The sequence below is a fragment of the Podarcis cretensis genome (assembly GCF_951804945.1).
Source record: "Podarcis cretensis genome assembly, chromosome: 6".
NCBI classification, from domain to species: domain Eukaryota; kingdom Metazoa; phylum Chordata; class Lepidosauria; order Squamata; family Lacertidae; genus Podarcis; species Podarcis cretensis.
The window spans coordinates 28,400,686-28,427,974 of record NC_137175.1 but is presented as its reverse complement, the minus strand read 5'-3'; the positions used below and the strand labels follow the sequence as shown (position 1 = coordinate 28,427,974).

General features: G+C 44.5%; 2 long non-coding RNA genes across 2 annotated transcripts; one reads left to right on the top strand and one right to left on the bottom strand.

The window, feature by feature from the left end:
- LOC307218093 lies at positions 1-25,889 on the top strand. Its single transcript, XR_013839761.1, has 3 exons — positions 1-150; positions 21,676-22,635; positions 25,619-25,889. It is a non-coding gene; the product is annotated as an uncharacterized lncRNA (long non-coding RNA).
- Positions 23,406-24,852, bottom strand: LOC307218427. The gene is made up of 3 exons (XR_013839964.1): positions 24,287-24,852; positions 23,762-23,971; positions 23,406-23,527 (listed from the first exon to the last, which is right to left on the bottom strand). It is a non-coding gene; the product is annotated as an uncharacterized lncRNA (long non-coding RNA).
- Positions 25,890-27,289: the final 1,400 nt, after the last annotated feature.

Genomic DNA, 27,289 nt, shown 5'->3' with positions numbered 1-27,289 from the left:
CTAACTCTTTTACCTCCCCTCACACAAGAACCAGTTGCACTAACTGTCTCTCTATTTCCATCTGTCTGCCAACTGCTTTCCCAACTGCCTTTTCGCAACCAACCAACCAACCAACTAACTAAACCTCAGGCTAAGCCCTTTTATAAACAGGTAGGCTCCGCCTCTGGCTTTTCTATTGGTCTACCTATTAACTCTTTCTCTCCTCCTGTACAGACATTTCAAAATAACGGGCAAACACCACAATCATGTAATAATTACACTCTCTAATACTGGACTCAGTGTCCCTGTGTTGATAGAAGTGGACCCAAAGCAGGACCCTTGAGAAACAGGGAGGTAGGATCCAGATGCATAAGGGAAACCTGAGGTTTGAGGAAATACATTTGGGGGGGGGGCAGGGTATAACTAAAAGGAGCATTCCCACCCCAAAACAGTGCAATGAAGACTGAGTATTCTCAATATTCTCCAGCAGCCATAAATTGACGAGAATCTGTTGGAAAACTAAAATTGGAAAATGCTAAAGGTTCACATGCCATTTACTGCAGCTCCAGAGTGCTTCCACAGTTGGTTTTTAAAGCTGGCTTCGCATGATGTTAGCTGCAATCTATCTGCATCCAGGGCCGGTCCTATCATTAGAGTGAGTGGAGAAATAGAGGGTGTGAAAAGACTGAAGTGGTTTGTCTGTATCCTGTAGTTTTTTCCTCTTTGATGTGCAAGATTCCATGCTGTTCAAAAATGGAAGCTACTGTCCCATTATGGTGTGAAAAGTTCAGGCAGCTTTTGCACATGCGCAGACAGCACATGCACAAACAAAAGCTTAACTGAATTGAAGTTTGGCACAGGAAAAGCAGGGTCATAGCTAGGGGGTGATGAGGTGGGCCCCCGCCAGGGGTGCAGGCGATGGGGGGCACAAAATCAGCTAAAATATATTTCTATAAATATTAATTATTACCTCATAAGAAATGGTTTTTAATAGAGGGTGAATTTGGAGGAGGACGGGTGTTGGAGGAGAGGCGGAAAGAAAGTTAATTTGTCTGTGGCTAAGGGGTGCAATCTGGACAGTTCTGCCAGCGGCGCAAGATCACCTAGCTACGGCTCTGAGGAAAAGAACTCTTCAGGTGAAGCCATCTCTGCCCCAGCTCTGGAGTGAACAGTGACAGCGGAAAGTGACTTGGCAACACAGTGGGGGGAATTGCCTTACTGCTAATGTGAACATATTCTGGGAGTGGGGGGAGTAAAATGGTCTGTGTGAGCCAGTGGCGAAGCTGCATGCTCCGGCACTGGGGGGCGGAGAGCAGACGGGAGCATGGCTGGCACGTGCCCCAGGGTGTGGTGTGCGTTCTGGGTGGTGTGGTCCGCTGTTGAGGGGGCGTGGCACGCCGCCTGCGTGGGCATCGTGCCCGGAGCAGTGGGGGGTGCGTGACACATGTCCAGGGGGGTGGATGCAATGGTACCCCCTCCCAAATGGTGCTGGGGGTGGTGCGCTCCCCCCATCCCCCCATTCCTCCACCAGTGGTGTGAGCACTTTTCAGCACATAATGTTCTGGAGCAGGGCAGGACTGTCTGCCTGGCCCCCTGAATAGGAACACGCTTCCTAGGAGGTGACGACCCACTGGCTAGTTTCTTGCAGGGTCCCACTTATACTTCCCTCTAATTGTGTTCTCATGGAGGTGACTTATACCAAAGGTTAAAGGCGGGGGGAGTCACTCTGGGTTTCATCAAAATAAATTACTCAGAATTAATAACTGAACGCAGGGATATGGGGTGGAAAAAAACAGAGCGCCGTGTCAGCCTGGAAGTTGTTTTCCTTGCCTGTGTCGCACAGTGCAGGTAATAAATCATAATTAGGCCAGGGGGCGGGGGGGACGACTAATAGACTGTAAGGGTGAGATTCAGAGAACCACATGAAGCTGAGAATCCCAATGAGCAACAGGAAGAGACAGTGGTGGATATAGGAGACTTGGGCAGCAGCTTTCTGCAACATCTTCTGTTTCTGGCATGCAAAGTAATAGGAAGATTTTCAGAAAAGGAGCATGGTCCCTCTTCAGTGATTTCTGACAGTGTTTCCAAAGACACTGGCAGAGTTGTATCATTCTTCATTGGTTGTGGATTTTCTATGCTATACGTGCTCCCCTCCTGGGTACGGTATGCATTGCGTATAGGAAGCATTGTGCCGGCATAGCGGTGGCTCATCTCCCCATCCCCTGGTATAACCTGTGAATATGATTGTCCCAAGAAATATGTGCTTGATAAGAATTAAGTCTCCAGTAGCTGAATGTTAATGTTATTTATTTAAATAAAAAAAATTCTCTAGTAGCACCTTAGAGACCAACTAAGTTTGTTCTGAGTATTAGCTTTCGTATCTGAAGAGGTGTGCATGCACATGAAAGTTTATACCCAGAACAAACTTAGTTGGTCTCTAAGGTGCTACTAGAGAATTTTTTTTATTTAAATAAATAACATTAACATTAGCTTTCGTATCTGAAGAGGTGTGCATGCACATGAAAGTTTATACCCAGAACAAACTTAGTTGGTCTCTAAGATGCTACTGGACAATTTTATTTATTTATTTCGACTGCATGAGACCAACACAGCTACCTACCTGAATCTGTTATTTATTTATTCATTTATAATTCAAAGGCTAGTGAAGTGTAAAACCAGCTTAAAGCTTAGAAATACATTCCAATTAAATATAGATATACATTTTTTTTAGCATAAGCCTGACCACAGCATGATCCACTAACCTGAGCAAGCTCATTATTCAGGATTTGACTGGACATTAAAAGGTTTGATAAACCTATAGCCTTAGCCTTCTTCCTGTTAGCTCCTCCAGACAACCTGTTTAACTGAACATTCGTCATAATCTGTAATGGTTTCTAAGGGGTTGCTCGTGCGCAAGCAGGCAACTATCTCCCTGGCTGGGTGCAAACACCTGGCTGGGCTGCCAAAGTAAACTTTATCTGTCCGGACGCCACTCACCAGTGGCTGACTCAGTCACTGGCAGAATCCGTGAGTGGGCATTTCTTAAACTTCTTCCAGCAAAGAAGCTCTTTGACGCCTAGTCTCCGCCTACCCTCTCTGCGCGAAATCCTTCTGCACAAGGAGGGCGTGGGCAACGGAGGACCTCTACTCTCCCCGCTGGTCCCAGGCAAGGAGTCATGGGACCGCCTCGCCCCTTCCCCCATCTGCCCCCCTTCTCCACTGGTGCTACGCTGATTCTCTTCCCCAGAAGATGGGCTGCTTCTCCCGATCCCTGGTCGCTCTCTCGAATCCCTCTGGCTTTTGCTCTCTCCCTCCGGCACTGATAGCAGTTCCCTGACAGTCTTACTTCTCGGCCTCCATTGCATCCACTAGCTCTCGCCCGGCGCAATTATTCAGTATAATTCGGTCTTTAACATCCCTTGAAGGACAGCCAAATTTAAATAATAATCTGACACACAGCTGTGAGGCATTTGCGAGCTTTTTTGCGGAGAAGGTCCTGTTGCTCCGCCATGACCTCCCTGCCAATTTGGATACAATAAAGGAACTGGAGGCCCCTCGACTGTCCTCGGGTCCAGTATTGGACCACTTTGACCGGATATCTCCAGCCGATGTGGACAGACTCCTCCGAGCTGGAAAGCCCACCACCTGTCCTCTTGACCCGTGCCCGTCATGGCTGATTAGAGCGTGTCCAGACGAGGTGCGGGCCCCCCGGGGGATATCATCAATTTGTCCCTTGGCACCGGGATATTCCCAGGGGAACTGAAGGAGGCAGTGGTGCGTCCGCTCTTAAAGAAAGCATCATTAGATCCCTTAGATCTATCCAATTAGGGGGCAACTCCCATCTCTTGCGGGGGTGCAATTAGTGCCAGCACCGTCCGTTAAGAGTTTGGGTGTAATCTTCAATACCTCCCTCTCTATGGAGGCGCAGATTACAGCTATAACAAAGGCGGCATTTTTTCATCTCCGCCAAGCTAAGCAGTTGGCCCCTTATCTCTCTCGCCCTGACCTAGCCACTGTGATCCATGTGACGGTCACCTCCAGACTGGATTATTGTAACTCGCTCTACGTGGGGCTGCCCTTGAGACTGACCCAGAAACTCCAGCGGGTGCAGAATGCCGCGGCAAGACTCCTTATGGGGTCTTCGCTGCGAGAACACATTCATGCAGTACTATACCAGCTGCACTGGCTCCCGGTGGAGTACAGGATCAGGTTTAAGGTGCTTGTTTTAACCTTTAAAGCCCTATACGGCCTAGGACCCTCGTACCTACGGGACCGCCTCTCCTGGTATGCCCCACAGAGAAACCTACGGTCTGCAAATAATAACATCCTCAAGGTCCCAGGCCTCAGAGAGGTTAGGCTGGCCTCAACTAGAGCCAGGGCCTTCTCGGCTGCGGCTCCAATCTGGTGGAACGCTCTGTCACAAGAGACTAGGGCCGTGCGGGACCTGACATCTTTCCGCAGGGCCTGCAAGACAGAGTTGTTCCACCAGGCCTTTGGTCAGGGCGCAGCCTGACTCCCTCCTCTGGCAACTCCCTCCTCTGGCAGAATCTTGCTTAATCGGTTGCTATTAATTTGATTTTAATTAATTTTTATAATGAAATATTTTGAATGTGTGATTATTTGATGGTTTGATTATTTGATTATTGTTAGCCGCCCTGAGCCCGGCTTCGGCTGGGGAGGGTGGGATATAAATAAAATTTATTATTATTATTATTATTATTATTATTATTATTATCAGCTTGGACAAAGTTTGCAGGGAGGTTAGGCTATATCTGTTCTTTGTTTGTGGGGAGATTATATGATAATGAACATTCATCCTAATTTGCTTCCATGTTGTTTACACAGTTTCCCTGCCCCGTTATTCATTTACCTCACACTTTTCAGTACTTTCTCCCATCGCTTTCCTGACTGCAAAAAGCCATTTCAAAATAAACGAACAAGCAATGTACTAAAAATTATGGTAAAAATTGATTATTTAAGAAAAATAGAAAAAATAAGAGAAGCAGTTAAAGAAAGATTGATAGTGGTAACCATGGAAGAGCAGAGGGGAGTCGAAGGTTTCAGGGAATCCTAAATGATGATGTTGATGTTTAATGATTAAATTTAAATTTGCAATGTAAAACTTAATAAAAAGATTTGACAAAACAAGCAAGCAAACCTTAATTTGTTGCACCAGGGTGACAGAGAGCCCTAATCCACTTTAATTGTGCAAAGCTAAACTTATGGCTTGCTCCTGAATCCCTCCAACAAAATACTGACAGCGGGGACCTGGGACTGCATTCACCAAGCCACAATACCTGGCTGTGTTTGCACGCACGGCACAGCAGCAGAAGCTTATCATTTGGATCCTGCATTTATGAACACGTCAAAGCGGCGCATTTTCAAGAATGCTTGGGATTTAATGAAACGGAGGGGGCCCACTCAGCAATGTTCTCTAGCGACCCTCTTCAGCGCTTCTAAATGCTCAGCAATGTAGAATCCCAGCATGCACCTTACAGCTCAGGACCCGGGACATTTCTGACATGACAGCTGGCGCATCTGCTGTAGCACCAAGGGGAAAGAGGGACCGTGTTTCACCGCTCTGTCTCCAAACCAAGCTGCACTTGAACTGTCACTCTTGCTTTCCAGGAATAGGAACTGGCAGGCAGGGCTTCGTTTTTTAATGTAACGATTGCTCCACAAACGCAAAGCAGGCACAGAAGGGGTGACCAGTGGGAGCAGGCAAGGAGCAAAGTGGCCAGCGGAATACTGAGTGGGCTTGTCGTAATTGCCAGTGCCACTCATGTGACTAACGAACCCAGAACTGGGGGGCGAGGGCAGAGTGGTGGAAGGAGGAGGAGGAGGAGGAGAAAGGTGATCCTGTCGCTGAACTGATGGTAATAAAGCAGCTGAAAAATGCATGAACAGAATAGATGCCTCTCCCTATAGCAAAGGAGGCAAGATAGAGAAATATGAGTGAAGCTGAGCATGATCAAAGAGATGCTAGATGGGCAGTAGTCAGGAGGCTGGAGAAAGAAAAGGAACAAGAGGAAACATAAGGAGAGAGAAAATGTGTTTTTGTTTAGGTTTTTATGCTGCCTCATTCCAAGGGATATGAAAGACCACTTTTCTGTAAAAATGTGGCAAGACACACATTATGCTAACATCTTTTCTCTCCCCCCACCTTTGTTTGCTCAAAGCTGATCACAGAGCAGCAGGCTGCTTATATATATGCCATCCTCATTCTAAAGTTATTCCCAATGGAGAAATTCATACTCAAGTGAAAAAAACAACACACACACCCATTATATAACATAGGAATAGCTATAGAAGGAAATATTTTGATATCTTGAACCACCTTCTTTTTTGTATATGAGTAGGCATTCATGGGACCACGCCCACAAAAGATCATATGTGTGTTTTCAGATTACAGCCTTTCCAGACAATGAAAATATAGGAATAAAATCACACAGCTCAAATATTAACAGCACACAATGCATAGATACTTTGCTGTGGTGTTGTGTGCTTGCTGGTGTGTGTGTAGTGAATTTGCTGATATTCCCCAGGAAACAATTAAATGGGGTAGATGTGGACAGTTCCACTGGAAAGGAGAAGGACAAAAATCTGGAATAAAAAGGAAGGAAGGAAGGAAGGAAGGAAGGAAGGAAGGAAGGGGAAATTAGTACTGGCTTGCAAAAGAAGAGGACATCAGAGCCAGCTTACCCATGACACAAGGTGAAGCACCCACCTCAGGTTGCAGAAGTGCACTGCTTTCACCACTGAGAGGGAGAAAAGCCTAGTGAGTAGCAACACTTGGAGGAGCACCCCAGCTCCTACCATGTTCAGCAAAAGGGGGGAGATGTCCCTGCACACTGGCTATTGCTCGGCTCCCCACCCCCCACCCCATGGTTGCCCAAAGGGAATGTGGCTCTTGGACAGAAAAAGGCTGTCTACAATTACTGCACTGGGACAATATCCAGGGGTGCTTAAAGCTTGATGGTAGCACTGCTTGCGCAACTGTGACCCACCAAACCCAACACAGCATCTTGACGCCTCTCCTTCTCGGAAAGAAAGAGTAGTGCAGATGCCGTTGGGGGCGATCCACCTCCAGCCCCCTCAACCGAAGATCCGTCAATTAGATCATACATTGGCTCAGATGCATATGAATATCTGGACAAACAAATAAGGGGTCTTTCTGCTCTGTCTCCATGCTGACAGCGGGGAATATATTCATGGCACCTACACACATCAGCGCCAGTGACTAAAAAGGAAATGTGATTAAAGGGCTCAGGAAAGTTCAGCATTCCCACAGCTGCTGGCATTTATACAGGAAATTACAAAGAGATAGCTATTTATTTTGCAAACCCAGTGATGGATCATCAGCTTATTCAGAAGAGTAGCTCTTCGCCTGTGAATCCTTTGCACTTTGCTCAGCTACTACTAGCACCAGCCTCTGGTGCCTGAAAAGAAATGATGCCTTTGTTGGACATAGGGTTGGGAATTTTTGTTCAGTCCGCACTTTCAAGTGAGCTGACCTGATTTGCAACTTCCAGACTAATTCCTAGACCAGAATGCAGCTATCCACCAGATTTCACACTTCTATAAGTTTTTTGGGAGGCAGTCTTTGTAGGTATGTGTTTCTTGTGCAGAGTTGTAAACTGCTTCACAGCCATAAGCTACCAAAGCAGCGTACAATGAGATAAAAATGAAATAAAATACAAAACATGATGGACTCGGTAAGCTAAAAGCAATAAGACCATCTCTGCAGTTCTGCAATGAGAATTTATTGGGGATAATGAGTACAAAAAGGTGTATTTTAGGGAGAAATGCATACAACTGAAATGCAATTTTTAATGCATTTTTTTTATAAAACAAAAAAAACCACCAACTGCTAGGAGTAGGTGCCAGGAGCAGGTTAGCAATAACTCACAGGGCTTCAGTGAAGTTAAGTCTTTATTCAAAGAAACAAACAGCTCAGGAAACCAGGCCAATGAGCACAGCAACTCGTTCCCGTAGTTCTTGCCCCAATGAGGCAGCTGTGAAGATTGAAGACCCCCCGCCTTCCCTCGGCTCCCTAAGTCTCCTCCTCCCCCGGTTCCTTCCCAAGCAATCTGAGGCTCCTTCCTCTTGCCTTCCTTTTTGCTCCACCCTCTTCTGGTCCTGGGAGACCAGTGGGAGAGGAGCTGGTCTCAACAGAAGGGGGAGAATGCCTGGTTTCCTCACCAGCCTGACTCATTGCTGCCTCTTGGCCCCCTCCTCTCCAGCCTCCACTTCTGTCTCTGATTCTGGACTGCTCTCTGCCACAGCCTCTTCCTGCTCACTAAACCCTGTTACCTCTTCAGCTTCCAACACCTCCTCCTCCCAGTCTGCTTCCTCTTCTCTCTCTGACTATCCATCATCATTCCACCACCACTTTCCTGGCTCTGAGCCTTCTTCTCTTGGGGTTCCCTTGGGGGTTCCTCAGCTGGTGCTTCTCCCCTGCATCCAGCCGGTCCATGACAGCAACTGATTGCCCTGGTCTATAGGTCTCTAGAAATGGCAGCAGTAGGAGGTAAAAGGAGAGGAGCTGCCATTTTGTGAATGGATAAATGCAGCTGTTCATTTACCTAGAAATAATGTGTTGCCTTTCATACTCACAATGGAACCAGGAGACGTCACGTCACCTTAGGCCTGTGCAATGGTGACATTTGGACCAATTACCACCATTCAGACACAGGGCTGCTTTTGAAGGGAGACAGATTTTCATTTCTTTGCTTTTCGCTTGACTTCAATGGTCCTGAATTAGCCAGCAGAGAAGGTTTATGAAATGGTGAAAGGAAATGCTTGTTTTTAACACTCACCACTCCTAGTTTTATTATTATTCATTGCATTTCTATACCACTATATATTTTTAAGAAAAAAATCTCAAAGCAACCTACATTAAAACATCCGATAAAACCATCTAGAATAAAACATTACTGAAGAAAGTCAAATATAAAGTATACATTCAAAGCAACATAATTAACAGGAAACTATTATCTTAAAGATTTCAAAATAAAAACATTATGAAGGAGGTCAACTACAGAATGCATGTTTGACACAGCAAAGTTTAAAAAAATATTAAAATTTTCAAAAGAAAACGTAAAGGAAGTCAAATATAAAATGCACGTTTAAAGCATTCGGGTTTACTTAATTCGTTCCGGAGGTCCGTTCTTAACCTGAAACTGTTCTTAACCTGAAGCACCACTTTAGCTAATGGGGCCTCCTGCTGCTGCCACGCCACCGGAGCATAATTTCTGTTCTCATCCTGAAGCAAAGTTCTTAACCCGAGGTACTATTTCTGGGTTAGCAGAGTCTGTAACCTGAAGCGTATGTAACCTGAAGCGTCTGTAACCTGAGGTACCACTGTAATACTAAATAAAAGGGCTCTGCATGCCCCTTGCAGTCTGATTCAGGGCCCAATCCAGTTCTTCAGAACAGCCCCAATTCAGCCTAAGATAATTTGAGACTGACTCAATCTGACCTGGATCCAGGCCTTAATCCAAATCAGGGGCTTTGTCCTATGTTTAATTAGGGTTCAACCCCTGATTATACATGGTGGGGGAAGAAGGAGATGCAGGCAGCCTAATTCTTCCTCTCCTCACCATTGGACTGCTTTTTTTTTTTGATAACCTTGGACCACTCCAACTTGTGGACCCAGTGCAATCAAGGATGAACCAGAGCTGCCTTGAACAACTCCTTGACAGTACAGTGTTAACTCTAGTTACGGACTCAGTCCGTTCTGGGGTGCCATTTGCACCCCAAAAAGTCTGTAACTAGAGCACTGCTTCTGCGCATGCGCACAGTGGGTTAGAGCGGTTCTGCTCATGTGCAAAGCGCTCAGAACACTTCTGTGCATGCGCGAAGTGCGCAGAACACTTCTGCACACACGCATGTGGTGAAACCCTGAAGTATACATTTACGGGTTTGCCGCATTCGCAAGCCGAAAAGACGCAACATGAACCTAACGAGGTATTACTGTACTACAATGTTTTGAGTTTGGGATTTTTTTGTGTGTGAATTGGGTAAGGAATTGAAGTATCAACCAGAAAACTGAGAATGTGATCACAGCCTGTATCCATGACCTGTCAGGAGCCACCCCCTTCCTCTGTCCCAAATGTCATTCAAGGGATAAGATGTGTGACAATCTACCATTCTTTTCTCTTTCACTGGAGGTTCACTCATAGATAATATTTACAACAAAAATATAAATTGACCCTGATCAACAGCTCCCTTAACATAAACAGATGGTTTAAATTTAAAATCAAAAGAACCACTTTAGACATTATGCCCCTCTGACCAAGGAGGCTGGTTAAACCAGTTACAAAATACAAAGGTTGCATCTGTCTTGTCCAATCTCATGATGTTTCCTAACATGGCACCATCTCCCATTTCTGGCCATGGTGTAATACTTCTGCAAATCTGTGAATTCTAAATCTTCAAACGTTAGAGAACCAAGTGCGTCAGAGCTTGGTAAGTGTCATAAAAGCATCTGCACATTTTTGGGATGTGTGTGCTTGGATGTGTGGGCGTCTTATTAGTATATGTGTTGTCGTTATTACAGTGCTATCCAAAACAGCACTACTTGTTTTCTCCCTGCAAGGGATGCATTTGTTAAAAGGGCATGTTTTCAGATCAAACAGTAGATTTTCACACCTTTCCATATATTTACAACATAAATAACAGCCAACATTCTGCATCCAGCATGAGAGTGATCTTTAGCTTTCCTCGAGGGCAATGAGCTGATTTATTCTGCCCATTTGCCCTTCCCAGCCTCTGCTTTACTAACCTTTTGCCCAATTCCAACACTAATTGCCTGTATAGTAGCTGGATCGTGGGGAACTGAGTTTGAACCTGTGGAGTAGGGAGTGACATGGAACGGACACCCATCCTTGTTATCTGTATTTCAGCACCAAGTGCCCATGGTTGAATTGTTCCTTCTTCCTCCAGGTTGCACTCTGTCTTCTTTGAGGAAAAAAGTTGGGTCTTTAGTGTTAAGACCAATAGGTGTTTTATTGTTTGCCAAGAAAAATATGTGTCTATGGTTATTTTTGTAATTTGTGTGTAAATTGGTGTTTGTGGTTTTTTGTGTGTGTGTTTTCTTGTTGTATAAATAAATATTTTTAAAAAAGGAAAAGTACTGGGAGCCAATGTAGGTCTCTCAGGACCGGTGTTATATAGTCTCGGCGGCTGCCCCCAGTCACCAGTCTAGCTGCCACATTCTGGATATGTTGTAGTTTCCGGGTCACCTTCAAAGGTAGCCCCACATAGAGCACATTGCAGTAGCCCAAGCGAGAGATAACCAGAACATGCACCACTCTGGCGAGACAGTCCACAGGCAGGTAGGGTCTCAGCCTGCGTACCAGATGGAGCTGGTAGACAGCTGCCCTGGATACAGAATTGATCTGTGCCTCCATGGACAGCTGTGAGTCCAAAATGACACCCAGGCTGCACACCTGGTCCTTCAGGGGCACAGAATTTAGGGAGTTTCAAGCATAGTTTTTTATTAACCTCCTGTACTGTCCAGCCAATTTTGCATAAAATACTAAAAAAATGTGCAAACATGGTATTATGATCAGATACCTATCCCAAACATTTTTCGGCTTTTCAGGAAGGTGGAAGATACTTGCTAGCTGGTCGTGTGAGTACAACAGAACATCTGAGCATGCGTAGGGATAAATGGTTTAAATCCACAGGCATTGCCATGGAGGAAAACCTTTAAAACGTTTTTTAAAAGAAAAGAAAAGAAAAGAAAAGAAAAAGAAAATCAGTAAAACATGGTGTTCGAACATGGAGACCAGGAATGCACAGTTGGCTTCCTGTAGGTGACACTCATCATTCAGACAAAGGAACAGAGTTGTTTGTTGCACTTCAAAGAGTGGGTTTTTGCAGGGAAAGCTTCGGGACAAAAAAGGGGAGGCACTTGGATCCAGATCTGTGCCTGAAAAAAGCAGGGCAAAATGTAATTGTAGATAAGCCCCCAGTTTGCTTTTAAATGCAAAAGTACCTAATGAGCACTTAAAAAAAAAATCACTTTGCAAACTGAAACACATATCCTTTGAAATCCACAATTCTCTGAATTTTGTAGTGCAGGACTCCAGTGAAGTAATGTGTACAGAAATATACCCCAGCAAAACGTGCATAAAAATGCATATATTCATGAAAATATATCAGAGAAAAATACTTCACAAAACCACGCATGTTAGGCAAAATTGCATACAAAATTGTGCATATTAGGAGAAATTTGAATTTTCATAATGGCTACTTTAAAACAAAAATTCCGCATACTGATGTGGAAATGTGAAAAGCTGGACGTAAGCATGGAAAAATACAAAATGGGGAGAAACATGAACTGTCAAATCTACCCATCCCTAATTACAGATCCCCAGAACATGAGCATTGAATGTTCCACTACTATGTCTAAAGACAGACCTCTCCTGTTCACACTTGGCAGTGTTTGCCAGCACATCACTTGGGTTTATCATTTAAGGTGCACATTGGCTCTGACTGAGGGAGGCATTTTCATAGTTTTTCCTTCTTCACTTCAAGGCCCCTGGCAGCCTGGAGTTGAGCTCGAACCTGTCTCATCCATCATTCACTGGTGGGATGGGGGATTATGTGACCAGAGGGACAAGGGGAGTGAAAGACAGGCATGCAGATGGTAAAGGGAAAACTGTCAAGATGACAATCTGGCTACGAAGGAATTGCAGTAAGAAGAATCTCTGGAAGAAGTCAGTCTGATATACACTCTTCCTATGCAAATGCTTTCAGGGATTGCTTCTGGGATAGTCGTGAGGGGGTTAAACCGTTTTAAGATTATTGCAAGGAAATAAATAGGCTCCTACCAGAATCTGTAGCAACGCTGACGAGGATTTGGAGCTGGGTAAGGAATACAAATGATGGAGCCATTAGAAGAGAGGCTAGTTTTTGCTAGGGCTTGTGTAATGTACTCAATAAAGCCAGTATTTACTTTTTTTAAAAAAAAATCACCTCTTGCTTTGCTGGATTTACAAAAGCATGACTTTTTCTGGCATCATCTGCTGCATCCTGATGGTTTTTAGAGATGACACTTAGAAAGGAAAGTGCACGGTATAAAAAGACATGTGGCAAGAGAATAAGAGAGTAACTGGGACCCCCAGACATCAGCTACACAACATGCTATTTAATAATAAACACTGAACTAATTTGTACTCACAAGCTGATCCGCTGGCTTCCCACTTCTTTCGGAGTTCATTCACTCATGCCAGGGCTTGAGGTCTTTTACAGCTGGGTCTAGTGAATGAAAGGTGTGTTTGTTTGTTGGTTGTTGGTTGTAGAATGGAAGGGAAGAGCCTCAGATCCTGCTGTGGTTAAGGGCACTTTCAAAGCATCTGTGAGAAAGTGGGGCAGAATCAATTACAGACCACCTTTGTGCATCCTGTTTAGGGGTTGATCTTCATCTGGCAAGAGCCAGGACAGTAGTAATGCCTCTATATGGGTAGATAGTTAGCATAAGGATACATAAGCCAAGTTGTCCACAGATATTTTAGTGGAAGATTCCAGTGATTTTAGCTTCCATGCTATGATTTTTAATTATTCCTGGCTTTACACCTAAGTTCTTCCAAGGTTGTATTCCCTTCCCACTCCATGGGAGGAGGAGTGCTATCTTTTGCCATATTGAGAAGAGATGATAAAAAGGAGCTTCTGCTCTTTGTGTAAAGCTGCACGGATCAGTCTAGGTCTAGGAACTCAAACAGTAGGATTCAGGGGCTGTATTCTCTGCACTGCCATGATAGCTTGACCAGAGAATAGAGCTACTTGTTTGTTCTCTGCTGTGCTTCAGAACTTACATTGCAGAAGGTCAAGGGTAATGTTGCAGCTACAAGAAAAGCTGGGACCATGTGGTGCAAGAAGCCAGTAGGTTATTCTTGGCTGCTTCCTTGGTTTAAGTAACTTGTTCTTCTCAGGTGATGGATGAAGGGCTATAGCTCAGTGGTAAAACATCTGCTTTGCAGGTAGAAGGTCTCAGGTTCAATTCATGGCATCTCCAGGGAGGACTGGGAGAGACCTCTGTCTGTAATCCTGGACATTGTGCTACCACTCAGTGTAGACAATACTCAGCTAGATGAACCCAGTGATCTGACTCAGTGCAATGCAGTTTTCTGTGTCCTTAGACTTGCAGTCCACCAGTCAGAGACATGGGAAGCTACCATATAAGGGGGAAAACAGCAGAGTAGAAGATGATGACTCGGATTTATTTTATTTTTTTGTCTCTCCATCCCAACTGCACGGTTTCCTAAAAGCCATTAAATTACAAGAGAGGTTAGGCACCGAGACCTCTGCTTTGCACTCCGCTTTGCATGTAGATGCTAGTGAGTCCACAGGGAGTTCAGACTAGAGAGTAAATTTGGGCTGACTCAGCAAAGAGGGTTTGGTTGAGAGCTGAGAGCAAGAAGGGGCTCAGTCTAGAAGTACAGGGAGCACAAGACTCATGGGTAATGAAAACCAGTAAGCAAGATCTCTACCATGAGATATAATAGTGGGGGGAAATCACCATGACAGGAGGAACCTTTTTATGAATCAAATCCACCTTACACAGCGGATGAGATAAAGACTCTGGTGTGCTTACCTGAACAAGTATGTCAAGATTCAACTGTTAATCAAATGTTCAGTAAATCTTTCAGGTGAGCACAGTGTTATAGGGACAGCTTGTCAAGGTAGGTCAATTGTAATCCTAATATTCCATGACAGCACCCCATCAATCTAAATTAAGGATCACAAGTTGCTTGCTAATTACGCCTATTAGGAACGGTTTTGACACACTCAACCAATCAACGTCACGGGTACTTCCTGCATGCACGTGAGGAATGACAATTGTGTCAAGAGTTTTGTGGAGCAAAAAAAGACCCATTTCCTGCAATTTTTTCCAGGTGCATTTGTTCGTGGTGAGGCTTTTCAAAACGGGACAACAGAAATTTAAGCTAGGGTGCCATGCATCCTACTTTACAGAGGGCAGTCCTCTGTTTGAAGTAGTCCTCCATTTGAAGGGCTGTCCAGCCCAGGTCTGGTTTAAAGAAGAATCATAAGATGCGGAAGTTGCCCTTGGGTAGCAGACTGAGCAGGCACACAGGTGATGTGGTCCCAGACTTCCCCACTATGATGAGATGTGCTGTATTTCTATGTAAATCCCAGGGACCATTTATAAATATTGTTCAGCATGTGCATATTTCATGCAAATATGTATCCTCCTTCATCCCACCCATCCTGTTTCTCTGGGGTGATGCATTTCTTTATCTGGCAATATGCGAGTGCCCCCTAATCTAGTAATCCTAATCAAGAACAGAGAGGGAGTGCTCTGATGGTGTTTCCTGCTTGGCAGGGGGTTGGACTCGATGGCCCTTGTGGTCTCTTCCAACTCTATGGTTGTCAAGCCTCTGCTTAAAGACCTCCAAAGAAGGAGACTCCACCACACTCCTTGGCAGCAAATTCCACTGTCGAACAGCTCTTACTGTCAGGAAGTTCTTCCTAATGTTTAGGTGGAATCTTCTTTCTTGTAGTTTGGAACCATTGCTCCGTGTCCGCTTCTCTGGAGCAGCAGAAAACAACCTTTCTCCCTCCTCTATGTGACATCCTTTTATATATTTGAACATGGCTATCATATCACCCCTTAACCTCCTCTTCTCCAGGCTAAACATGCCCAGCTCCCTTAGCCGTTCCTCATAAGGCATCGTTTCCAGGCCTTTGACCATTTTGGTTGCCCTCCTCTGGACACGTTCCAGTTTGTCAATGGATTCAATGGATTTAAGTTACAAGAAAGGAGATTCCGAATAAACAACAGTAAGAACAGTAAGAACTTTCTGACACAGATAGGTAGCCGTGTTGGTCTGCCATAGTCAAAACAAAATAAAAAAAATCCTTCCAGTAGCACCTTAAAGACCAACTAAGTTAGTTCTTGGTACGAGCTTTCGTGTATCTGAAGAAGTGTGCATGCACATGAAAGCTCATACCAAGAACTAACTTAGTTGGTCTTTAAGGTGCTACTGGAAGGAATTTTTTTATTTTGTTTTAACTTTCTGACAGTAAGAGCTGTTAGACAGTGGAACGGATTCCCACAAGAGGTGGTGGGCTCTCCTTCCTTGGAGGTTTTTAATTAGAGGTTGGATGGCCATCTGTCATGGATGCTTTAGTTGAGATCCCTGCTGGACTAATGACCTTCTGGGTCCCTTCTAACTCTACAATTCTATGATTCTATGATGAGTTCATGTATTAAGCCATTGTCACAAATAGTTTCTAGTCTAACAATGGTCTAACAATGGTCAGTTATACATGGAGGAGGGGAATTGCATTTGGTTAACTCTGTATTGCCGTGTGATATCCACATTTAGCGCAGGAATGATAAACCTGTGGACCTCCAGATGTTTTCAGATTCCAACTCCCATCAGCCCCAGCCAGCATTGCCAAGGCTCAGGGATGGTGGGAGTTTTAATCTAGCAACATCTGGAGGGTTGCAGGTTCCTCAACCCTTCTCTAACAGATCATGCAGAAAGCATACTAAAAAATTTTTAATCAGACCAGACATAAACTCAAACAGTTCTCAAAGGAAATGGGGAAATGATGAGACATTGAAAGTTTTGTGAACTGAAACAGCTTTATTTTGTGGGTTTTTTGCTTGTCCATTCCTTACATCGACAGATGCTGCCTGCAGCTGCAATTTGTGTGTGGTCACAGGGGGGTATTTGCGCACGGTTGAAATTCAATTTTTATGGAGCAGACTTTGCCACTCGCCCACTATCCAACCAATATTTTCCTGTTCATTTGCGGTATGTTTACTGAATATACACTGCACAAAATCAATCCCAGAGTGTCTCTATGTGGCATCAATTTGAGGACAACTTCAATCATGTGAAAATACTCTGAGAGCCTGTGGTAAAATTGAAAAGGGGGGGGGAGGGGAGAGAGAGAAAAAGAAGTTTTTTTTGAAGCCATCACTAATACCTTAGCCACAAAGCTATATTCTTTAAACCTAGATTTATATATCCTAAGCCCCTTCTATCATCATTAATGTCTCTGCAGAAAGGGAGAAAGAACGCAACTGAACTGCTAGAAAAGCTAATTTCTATGAACTGAAAAGCTACCAACTAAATTGTGTGTGTGTATCCTGCTTGTTAGCCAAAAAGAGACTCCCAGAGCAACTTACAAATCACTAAAAAAGAGAGAGGATAGTCCTTGTCCTCGCAGGGATGCAGGTGGCGCTGTGGGTTAAAGCCTCAGCGCCTAGGGCTTGCCGATCGAAAGGTCGGCGGTTCGAATCCCTGCGGCGGGGTGCGCTCCCGCTGCTCGGTCCCAGCGCCTGCCAACCTAGCAGTTCGAAAGCACCTCCGGGTGCAAGTAGATAAATAGGGACCGCTTACCAGCGGGAAGGTAAACGGCGTTTCCGTGTGCGGCTCTGGCTCGCCAGAGCAGCGATGTCACACTGGCCACGTGACCCGGAAGTGTCTCCGGACAGCGCTGGCCCCTGGCCTCTTAAGTGAGATGGGCGCACAACCCCAGAGTCTGTCAAGACTGGCCCGTACGGGCAGGGGTACCTTTACCTTTACCTAGTCCTTGTCCTCAGGATTACAATATAAAAAGCCACAACATAAAAGGAAAATAAGTTGTGAGGAAGGAGGAAATAAGAAAACACAGGCTCAATTTCTTAGTTAAAAGTTATTTGAATGGCATTGGCAGCTGGGATGGGAAAGGTCAAAACCTCCTTTATTGGAGAGGTTGGGTGGCCATCTGTCATGGATGCTTTAGCTGAGATTCCTGCATTGCAGGGGTTGGACTAGATGACCCCCAGGGGGCTTCCAACTCTACAATTCTATGGTTCTAAGGCACAAAACACTGCTAGTCTTTGAGATGCGCCAGAGGAGCAGCCCTGCATTCCATCTCTTCATTTCTGCAGCCTGACGTAATAATGGATGCTTGGCCAGGTTAGAGCAGGTGGATAAAGGAGCCTAGTTTCTTAGCAGTGGGTGATGGCCCTTCTCTGCTGCAGCTCGATGTAAGGACTGCTGTCAGGTCATGACAAATTCTGGAATTGCTTTCATTTGCACTCTGCTATCTAAACATTGAGTGCACAGTGCACGGCGCAGGAGTTTTTCTTAGGGACTGTTAGCTAAGCTCGTTGCTTCTCTTGCTTCGCTAGCACACACATTGGATGTGCCCAGAAAAACCTGCAACCGAAAGCTGCTTGGATTCATTTCTAGTTTTTATTCTGTCCCCGATTTGTCTCACACAAATTGCATTCTGTATTGTTTCATGTTTCAGTTTGGCCTTGGAGTTCAGAACGAAGCAGGGCAAAGGCTTATAGAGTTCTGCCAAGAGAACAAGCTGGTCATCACAAACACTCTTTTCCAACAACACAAGAGACGACTCCACACATGGACATCACCAGATGGGCAGCATCGAAATCAGATTGATTATATTCTCTGCAGCCAAAGATGGAGAAGCTCTATACAGTCAGCAAAAACAAGACCTGGAGCTGACTGTGGCTCAGATCATCAGCTTCTTATAGCAAAATTCAAGCTTAAACTGAAGAAAGTAGGAAAAACCACTGGGCTGGTAAGATACAATCTAAGTCAAATCCCTTATGAATACGCAGTGGAAGTGAGGAACAGGTTTAAGGATTTAGATTTGGTGGACAGAGTGCCTGAAGAACTATGGATGGAGGCTCATAACATTATACAGGAGGCAGCAACTAAAACCATCCCAATGAAAAGGAAATGCAAGAAAGCAAAGTGGCTGTCCAACGATGCCTTACAAATAGTGGGGGAGAGAAGGCAAGCAAAATGTGAGGGAGATAGTGAAAGATACAGGAAATTGAATGCAGATTTCCCAAAAATAGCAAGGAGAGACAAGAAGGCCTTCTTAAACGAGCAATGCAAAGAAATAGAGGAAAACAATAGAATGGGAAAAACCAGAGATCTGTTCAAGAAAATTGGAGATATGAAAGGAACTTTTTGTACAAAGACAAAAGTGGAAAGGACCTAACAGAAGCAGAAGACATCAAGAAGAGGTGGCAAGAATACACAGAGGAACTATACCAGAAAGAAATGGATGTCTCATATACCCCAGGTAGTGTGGTTGCTGACCTTGAGCCAGACATCCTGGAGAGTGAAGTCAAATGGGCCTTAGAAAGCACTGCTAATAACAAGGCCAGTGGAAGTGATGATATTCCAGCTGAACTATTTAAAATTTTAAAAGATGATGCTGTTAAGGTGCTACACTCAATATGCCAGCAAATTTGGAAAACTCAGCAGTGGCCAGAGGATTGGAGAAGATCAGTCTACATCCCAATCCCAAAGAAGGGCAGTGCCAAAGAATGCTCCAAATACCGCACAATTGCACTCATTTCACACGCTAGAAAGGTTGTGCTTAAAATTCTACAAGGCAGGCTTAAGCAGTATGTGGACCGAGAACTCCCAGAAGTGCAAGCTGGATTTCGAAGGGGCAGAGGAACCAGAGACCAAATTGCAAACATGCGCTGGATTATGGAGAAAGCTAGAGAGTTCCAGAAAGACATCTACTTCTGCTTCATTGACTATGCAAAAGCCTTTGACTGTGTCGACCACAGCAAACTATGGCAAGTTCTTAAAGGAATGGGAGTGCCTGATCACCTCATCTGTCTCCTGAGAAATCTCTATGTGGGACAAGAAGCTACAGTTAGAACTGGATATGGAACAACTGATTGGTTCAAAATTGGGAAAGGAGTACGGCAAGGCTGTATATTGTCTCCCTGCTTATTTAACTTATATGCAGAATTCATCATGCGAAAGGCTGGGCTGGATGAATCCCAAGCCGGAATTAAGATCGCCGGAAGAAATATCAATAACCTCAGATATGCAGATGACACAACCTTGATGGCAGAAAGTGAGGAGGAATTAAAGAACCTTTTAATGAGGGTGAAAGAGGAGAGCGCAAAATATGGTCTGAAGCTCAACATCAAAAAAACGAAGATCATGGCCACTGGTCCCATCACCTCCTGGCAAATAGAAGGGGAAGAAATGGAGGCAGTGAGAGATTTTACTTTCTTGGGCTCCATGAGCACTGCAGATGGTGACAGCAGTCACAAAATTAAAAGACGCCTGCTCCTTGGGAGAAAGGCGATGGCAAACCTAGACAACATCTTAAAAAGCAGAGACATCACCTTGCCAACAAAGGTCTGTATAGTAAAAGCCATGGTTTTCCCAGTAGTGAAGTATGGAAGTGAGAGCTGGACTATAAAGAAGGCTGATCGCCGAAGAATTGATGCTTTTGAATTATGGTGCTGGAGGAGACTCTTGAGAGTCCCATGGACTGCAAGAAGATCAAACGTATCCATTCTTAAGGAAATCAGCCTTGAGTGCTCACTGGAAGGACAGATCGTGAAGCTGAGGCTCCAGTACTTTGGCCACCTCATGAGAAGAGAAGACTCTCTGGAAAAGACCCTGATGTTGGGAAAGATTGAGGGCACAAGGAGAAGGGGACGACAGAGGACGAGATGGTTGGACACTGTTCTCGAAGCTACAAACATGAGTCTGACCAAACTGCGGGAGGCAGTGGAAGACAGGAGTGCCTGGCATGCTCTAGTCCATGGGGTCACGAAGAGTCGGACACGACTAAACGACTAAACAACAACAATTGTTTCATGCAAATTGCACACAAAAGCTGATCGCTCCCCTTCTGGAAATGCCAGGCATCTTTGCTAAAGGCCAGCAGCCTCAATAAGCCTCTCTCCCTAATGAAGGGAAAAGCCTAACTAGCAAATTTGTAATAGCTCCACTGCTACCCTTTGCTAATATTGCTGCTTGGTGCCAGTAAGTTCCTATAGGAAATTAGTTTGGGGTCCTATGCATTTCAGATGTAAACACCAAATGGGTACAGGAAAAACTTAAGATTGCTTGAATCCAGCTAGGTCAGTCTTTCCTAGCCCTGTGCCCTCCAGATGTTTTATACCACTGGCTGGGGCAATGGAAATGGGATGTTTTAATGGGGAAGAGAGAGACTGGCAGAGCTGGCTCTGTTCACTGTGCTGCTGCCACCTTCTGCCCTGGTCACTTTGCATGCTGTGGATGAGGCAGCAGACTCACCTGTCCAGCCCTGCCAAGGAGCCACTGCAGCCTAAAGCATGAATAAAACAGCTTCGCTCTATCTCTGCCACCAACAGTGCAACCCTATGCTTGCCTGCTCAGAAATGTTCCCATTGAGTTCACTCCCAAGTAAATCCGTGTGAGATTGCAGTCTAAGTGGCGGAGCATATATCAGGAAGCTGGGCAGTGCAGGCAAGCAAAATGAGTGCCTCTTGGTTAGAAAACCCCAGCCCTTTTCCAGGGACGATGTCTTTGATCCAACGTGATGGTGAAAACTCACATGGACTGCAAGTCTGTCAGAAGAATTTGTCTGAAGTTGCCTACTTAACAGTGACCCAATTAAAAAGTAGATGAAACACACTGAGGTAAGTGGGAAAGAAAGAAGCTCATTTGAATCGGATTAGTACAATTAGCCAATGTCCCCGGGATTGTTTGCAGAGCTGTCTGTCAGGATGGCCTTAAGGGGGGATGTTAAAATATACAGAGGGCATCTTAATATGGAAATCATGTGCCCTTACAACCAAGACAGATTTTGAACACCTCATATTTCACAACCAGGTTTGTATTATGTGGCTGAGGCAATTGAAGACTGCAATTTTTCTTTCTGCAGCACTAATAACTAGGAAGGAAGAGGAGGAGGTTCGGCTGGTGGAGCCTGCGCCAATTAACAGGACCCTCGTGGTCGTCTTTGACATCCCGACATCGAAGGAGAGATGAAAAAAAGTTACGAGGTTGTTAAGATTCAGGTTTGTTTCATATTTCTACTTGTCAGGCAAGTAGGCCAGAAATTTCACTCCTGTTTTCTTCCCCTCTGACGACGACAGCGGCTTTGAAAAGCATCCGCCTTGCCTTTGAGAGTGCTGATATCTGCAAGCCCTCTGGTGGAATTGTAGCAGCTAATTGCCTGGGACTGACTGCGCTGAAAGGAAAGGCAGGCGAAGATTGCGGTGCTGTTACTTACAAGGAAATAACAGGCCAAAAAAATTAAAAGGGTGGCGGGGAGATGGAAAAGATGGCCTGGGAAAAGAAAAGAAAAGAAAAAGAGATCAGCTTTAGAAACTCAAAAAACAGCAATGCGCCTTCCCCTACTTCCCCATTTTCTCCAGCTACAGTTCAATCAATATATACAGGGACTCAACAGCATCCATTTTGAAGAGGCAGTCTTCAAAAGGGCTTAAGACATCCTGGGGTTTTCTGGGCTGCAGAAGTGCCAACATTGTCCGATCCAGCATCCCACCCAGGTGTCAAGGAACTATTGTGAAATGTGGAATTACAACACTGTGTATCAGGGCTGTCCCCGCAGGAAGGCTAAATTAATAGTTCCTGTCATATTTAGGCATAAATAAGGGAAAACAAATGGTGAAATGCCCCCTGCTTCCACCACAAGCCCAGCAGGGATTTGGGTTTTGTGGTGCCTCAACTTTGGGTTTTCCTTCCTCCTCCCACTTTGGATTGCTTTGGCCGTGAAACATTTAATGAAGTTACCTATAAGAAGAAGGGATTTCAAACTTTGCTCAAGAATGATTCCATCTAGCTTGACCAAAGCTATAGTGGACCATACTTTGTGGGAGTCATAAAGCTAAGGCAGAGGCTTGTAAATACTGCAGGGTGCCCCCTGACATTCCTCTGGGCAATGATTACCTTATATGGTAAAGGGGTAATAAAAACTTGACTGACTTCAAACTTCAAAGAGAACCGAGAGAAGCAACTTAAAGCAAACAGTCTGAGGCAGACTAAGAGGATTTTAAAAGACACTGTGAGAGGACTTTCGATCCAAGCAGTGGATATCATTGGCTCACCACGTCCGGCAAGGATTTCAAAGTGCTTATACATCTTTAAAAAAAAGATCCCTGGTGAGTTTGATCCCCCTTTTATATTGATTTTAGAAACATGGGCACCTCTTTGACTACTCCCCAACAGAAATTTTTAAGAGACTTAAAATTTCTCCTCTCCTCCAACAAATTGGAAGTTCCTGATGGTGATTTGATACAGCTCATTCTGGCCATCGATGAGCATTGCCCCTGGTTTGCTGCAAATGGGACTTGGGAACTAAAACAATGGGATAAGATTGGAGCACATTTTCATGGACATCCCAGCATAGGTGTTCGAATTTTAAATGCTTGGTGTAAAATTCGATATGCTATGGGCTCTTTATCACCAAAAAATATCTCCATGGCTTCATTGCCAATACAACCTTCAGCTTCTTTAATTCAGTCTGCTGTTCTGCCATGTGTTCCAGCACTTGCTTTGCCAGCAGCCCCAGACCCCAAACCTCCAGATTACAGTCCCCTCACCAGAGAACCCAATCCTGCCAAAATACAGTGGTCTGGCTGGAAATGACCCTACTCTTTCAGCAGCAGAACAAGCTACCCCCTTTCAACATGCAGTACTTGCCTGTTCCTTATCACAGGATACCATGGCATTCCCTGTTATTGTGCCCCCTGCTGGTGCTCCAGCAGGAACTCAAGCCCAGCACCAACCTTTTGACTTTAAAATCTTGAAAGAACTGCAATTGTCAGTTAGGACAAATGGACTGCAAGCTCCATTTACACAAGCTCTTTTGGAAGCCACATTAGCCCAGCTTTTGGTGCCAGATGACATCAAGCTTTTGGCACGTACAGTGTTACCCCCATCAGCAGGTGTATTGTTTGCCCATGAATGGGAAATCGCCTGTCGTCCTTATGCTCCTGCTTTACTGCAACAAGCAAGAGGGAATAATCCTAATCTTACCCTCGCAGATGTGATGGATGCTATGATGGGGCGTGGGCCCTTTGATCAGGCTTCAGTGCAAGCCACACTGCTGCAGATTTTATTGAGGGATGCTGCTCTTGCTGCTCAACAAGCAATGAGAAAAATCCCGGAACCCACCAGTATTCAGTCTAGGTGGGGTTCAATCAGACAAGAACCTAGAGAATCATATTCCTCCTTCATGGACAGGCTGATTACAGCAGTGAGTAGACAAATTGAAAATCCTGAAGCCAAACAAATAATTATCAAACAATTGGCCTTTGAAAATGCAAATGAGGATTGTAAGGTTGCGTTGCGCCCGATAATACACAATCCTACCACAGACACAGCGGCTATGCTTCGCATTTGTCAGTCTGTAGGTACAGCAGCTCATCTGTTAGCAGCAGCGCAAAATAAAAACCAGCCTGTAGCCACCGATACAACGTTTCCAGCGTGGCAAACCAAGATCACTGATACCTCAGTTTGGGTAGAACAGTGGCCTCCACCAAAAGGAAAATCTGCAGCAATGGCACCATCTCGTTTCTGAACAGCTTATTTCTGAACAATTGACTTTTGGCCACATTGAACCGTCTTCATCCCACTGGCCCCAGCAGACAGGAACAGTTTGCTTTTACATTGCCAGTATATAACAATTTGCAGCCCACCCAGCGATATCAGTGGGTTGTCCTGCTTCACAGCATGCGGAACTCCCCTACACTTTGTCAGCATTTTGTGGATGAAGCATCGAAACCTTTCCGCATGCGCCACCTAGAGGTGCTGCACACGAACTGCATCTGGCAGTGTTTGCCTTCCTCACCATTTGCCTTGCCATCCTTTCCTGCACCTTTATACAAGGAAGAGGAGCAGACGACACAGTCCAGTTGAAACCACCATATTTCACCTTATCGGCTGGCAAGCCACAGTCATCAGAATCCTACTCTGGCTGGCAGCATCCACGGCTCAGCCACTCTCGAACTATAAGAACTGTGTTGTTGAATAAGACTTTTAGGGGAGAAAATTATCATAAAATATGGAGGGATAATATTTTTGTGCAAGATATGATTAAGTTTACCAGTTTATTGCATGTTGGGTGTGTATGCCTGCCCCCATTTGTTTTCAAATTAAAGAGGGGAAAGAATCATGGGGCATATATCCAAACTGTCAATATACATTGAAATTCATGTTTAATAGCTCTTGTTCTCTTACAGGAACATACAGTGACCAATCTCAGTGCTGTAGGAGTGACACAAGTGCATGGCTATCAACTGGAAAGGAAGCCTACCATGCAGCTTGGAATCAGAATTCTTATATTCTTGGCTTCCGGATGGAAGTTGGCTTCGACATTTATTAATTTTAGTGATCATTATAGTAGTTATTTGCGTTATTTTGTGTTGATGTATTCAATGTATTCCTTCTTTAATTTCTATGTGTACTGCATGGTTGTCCAGTCCGCGGCCCGCTCCCGCCCTTACAAGAGTCGCTTATCGCACTCGATATAATAAAATAAAGAAAGAGGGCATGTGGGAGTCATAAAGCTAAGGCAGAGGCTTGTAAATACTGCAGGGTGCCCCCTGACATTCCTCTGGGCAATGATTACCTTATATGGTAAAGGGGTAATAAAAACTTGACCGGATGAGGTAACATGAGATTGGCAAACGGCCATGCGGCTGGACAGAACAAAGGACAATAAAAAGCTACCGGAGAGGAGAAGAAGTCTGAATGAGCTGCTCTCTCATATTATGGAAATATTGATGGCTTTCTGTGTCTTTATTTTACCCTAAAGAAGTGCCACTTGTGACGGCTGGCTCCAACAAGACTTCATGAAGATTGTCATGGACAGGGTTGAGTTTACACTTCAGAGTAAGGATGGAAGTATCTATCAATAGCAGGTCTCTCAGTTTCTCATTTTTCCAAGCTTAAATTCAGTTCTCCACACCTGTGTAGCAATTAATTTGCATTTTTTAAAAAAAGACAATCTCATGAAAATTTGACAGCATTTCAGTGTGAATTTCCCCTAATAAAAACTTTTTTTTTCTGTATGTTGTTTTAACTACACACTGCTTTACCCTGGTTTTTGACACCTGAGGTGCATATATTTACGACCCACCCTATGTTTGCAACACTTTATGTTGTTTTTAACTTTGTACATTATTTGCTGCAACCCACCCTGGCACGTAAGGGTGAAGGGCAGTTAATTAATTAAAATAATAAATAAATGCATGCATTTTTGCCAACAGTTGCCCTAATATGCATTTTTACACGTTATTTTCACTATTATATTCATTTGTGCACACTTTTCTTTAATATATGTGCATTTTTGTAAACATTGGTTGGTTAGAGAACTGCATCAAAACATTCAGATAAGTGTGAATTTTGAAGAATGGCTTGTTTTCATTCTCGTGTTGTTTCAGAAATTTGATAGAGTTGCCTTTAAATGCAAAGTGAATTGAATTTCTTCCCCCATCCCTACTCCAGAGGGTGGTCTAAGAGTTAATTGCCACCTGTTGCCCTTTTGTAGTCACTTCATTCCCTAGAAATTGCCCACAGCTGCTTCCATAACATGAAAATCACCTAGAGCTCCAACATTTATTAGCTCCATCACATCAAGCAGCACATACCAGACTGTAAACAATCACTCACAATCCTTAGCTGACTCACATCTTGTTTTTCTCCATGCATGTGTGGGTGGAATAATGTCTTTAACCACTTCTCAATCATAGGTGGACAGCCTCTGAAATCTCCCATTGTTTTAAAGAGCAAGCTTCCAGTCTCGGCAAACTTTGATCTAACTTCCATCGATCCTATTCTCCATTTTACTGAAGTTTATGGCATGATTCCGCCCTAAAATGCCTGTGTGGCAAAAGAGGGAATAGCTACTCCGCTTGCTTCTTTCTCTTTTTGCATCACTCCAGGAAGCAACACCAGTGATGCTAAAATAATATGGTGAAGGAGGAGAAGGTTGAAGCCACGATCCGCTGGCCCCCCCACCCCCCAAAAAAAATCTTTGCAGATTGGCACAGAGGAATGAGGCTTTTCTCCCGCTATGAATGTCTCCCAAGAAATCTTCATGAGATAAAAATTGGTCCACCACACTTCATTGTATTTTATTCTTTTGCAGCAGTGAATCTTTAAGCAGTCCCACCCTCTACTAGCTAAATGCAATTCAAACCTGCTCCGAAAGACTTAGGTTCAAAGGTAGGTCCACAACTAATCCAAGCCCACTATAAATGTGCTAGGGCAGTTTTATCTAGGCAATCCTGGCCCCATCCATGCAAGTGAATGGCATATGGACACCTGATATATAACGATGGGAACGTGCCAGAACAGAAGATGCTGTGATGAGAATTTTGCACTGCCTTGGACTGGCACTCTGCTGCTACCCTCATCAGGAGGGGAAGGAGGCAGCCAAGCCAGCTTCTGCCCTGACACATAAATAATGGTAGCATTGCCTTTGCTGCTTCCTTGGAGTGGGGCAAGTAATGGCACCTATCAGCAGT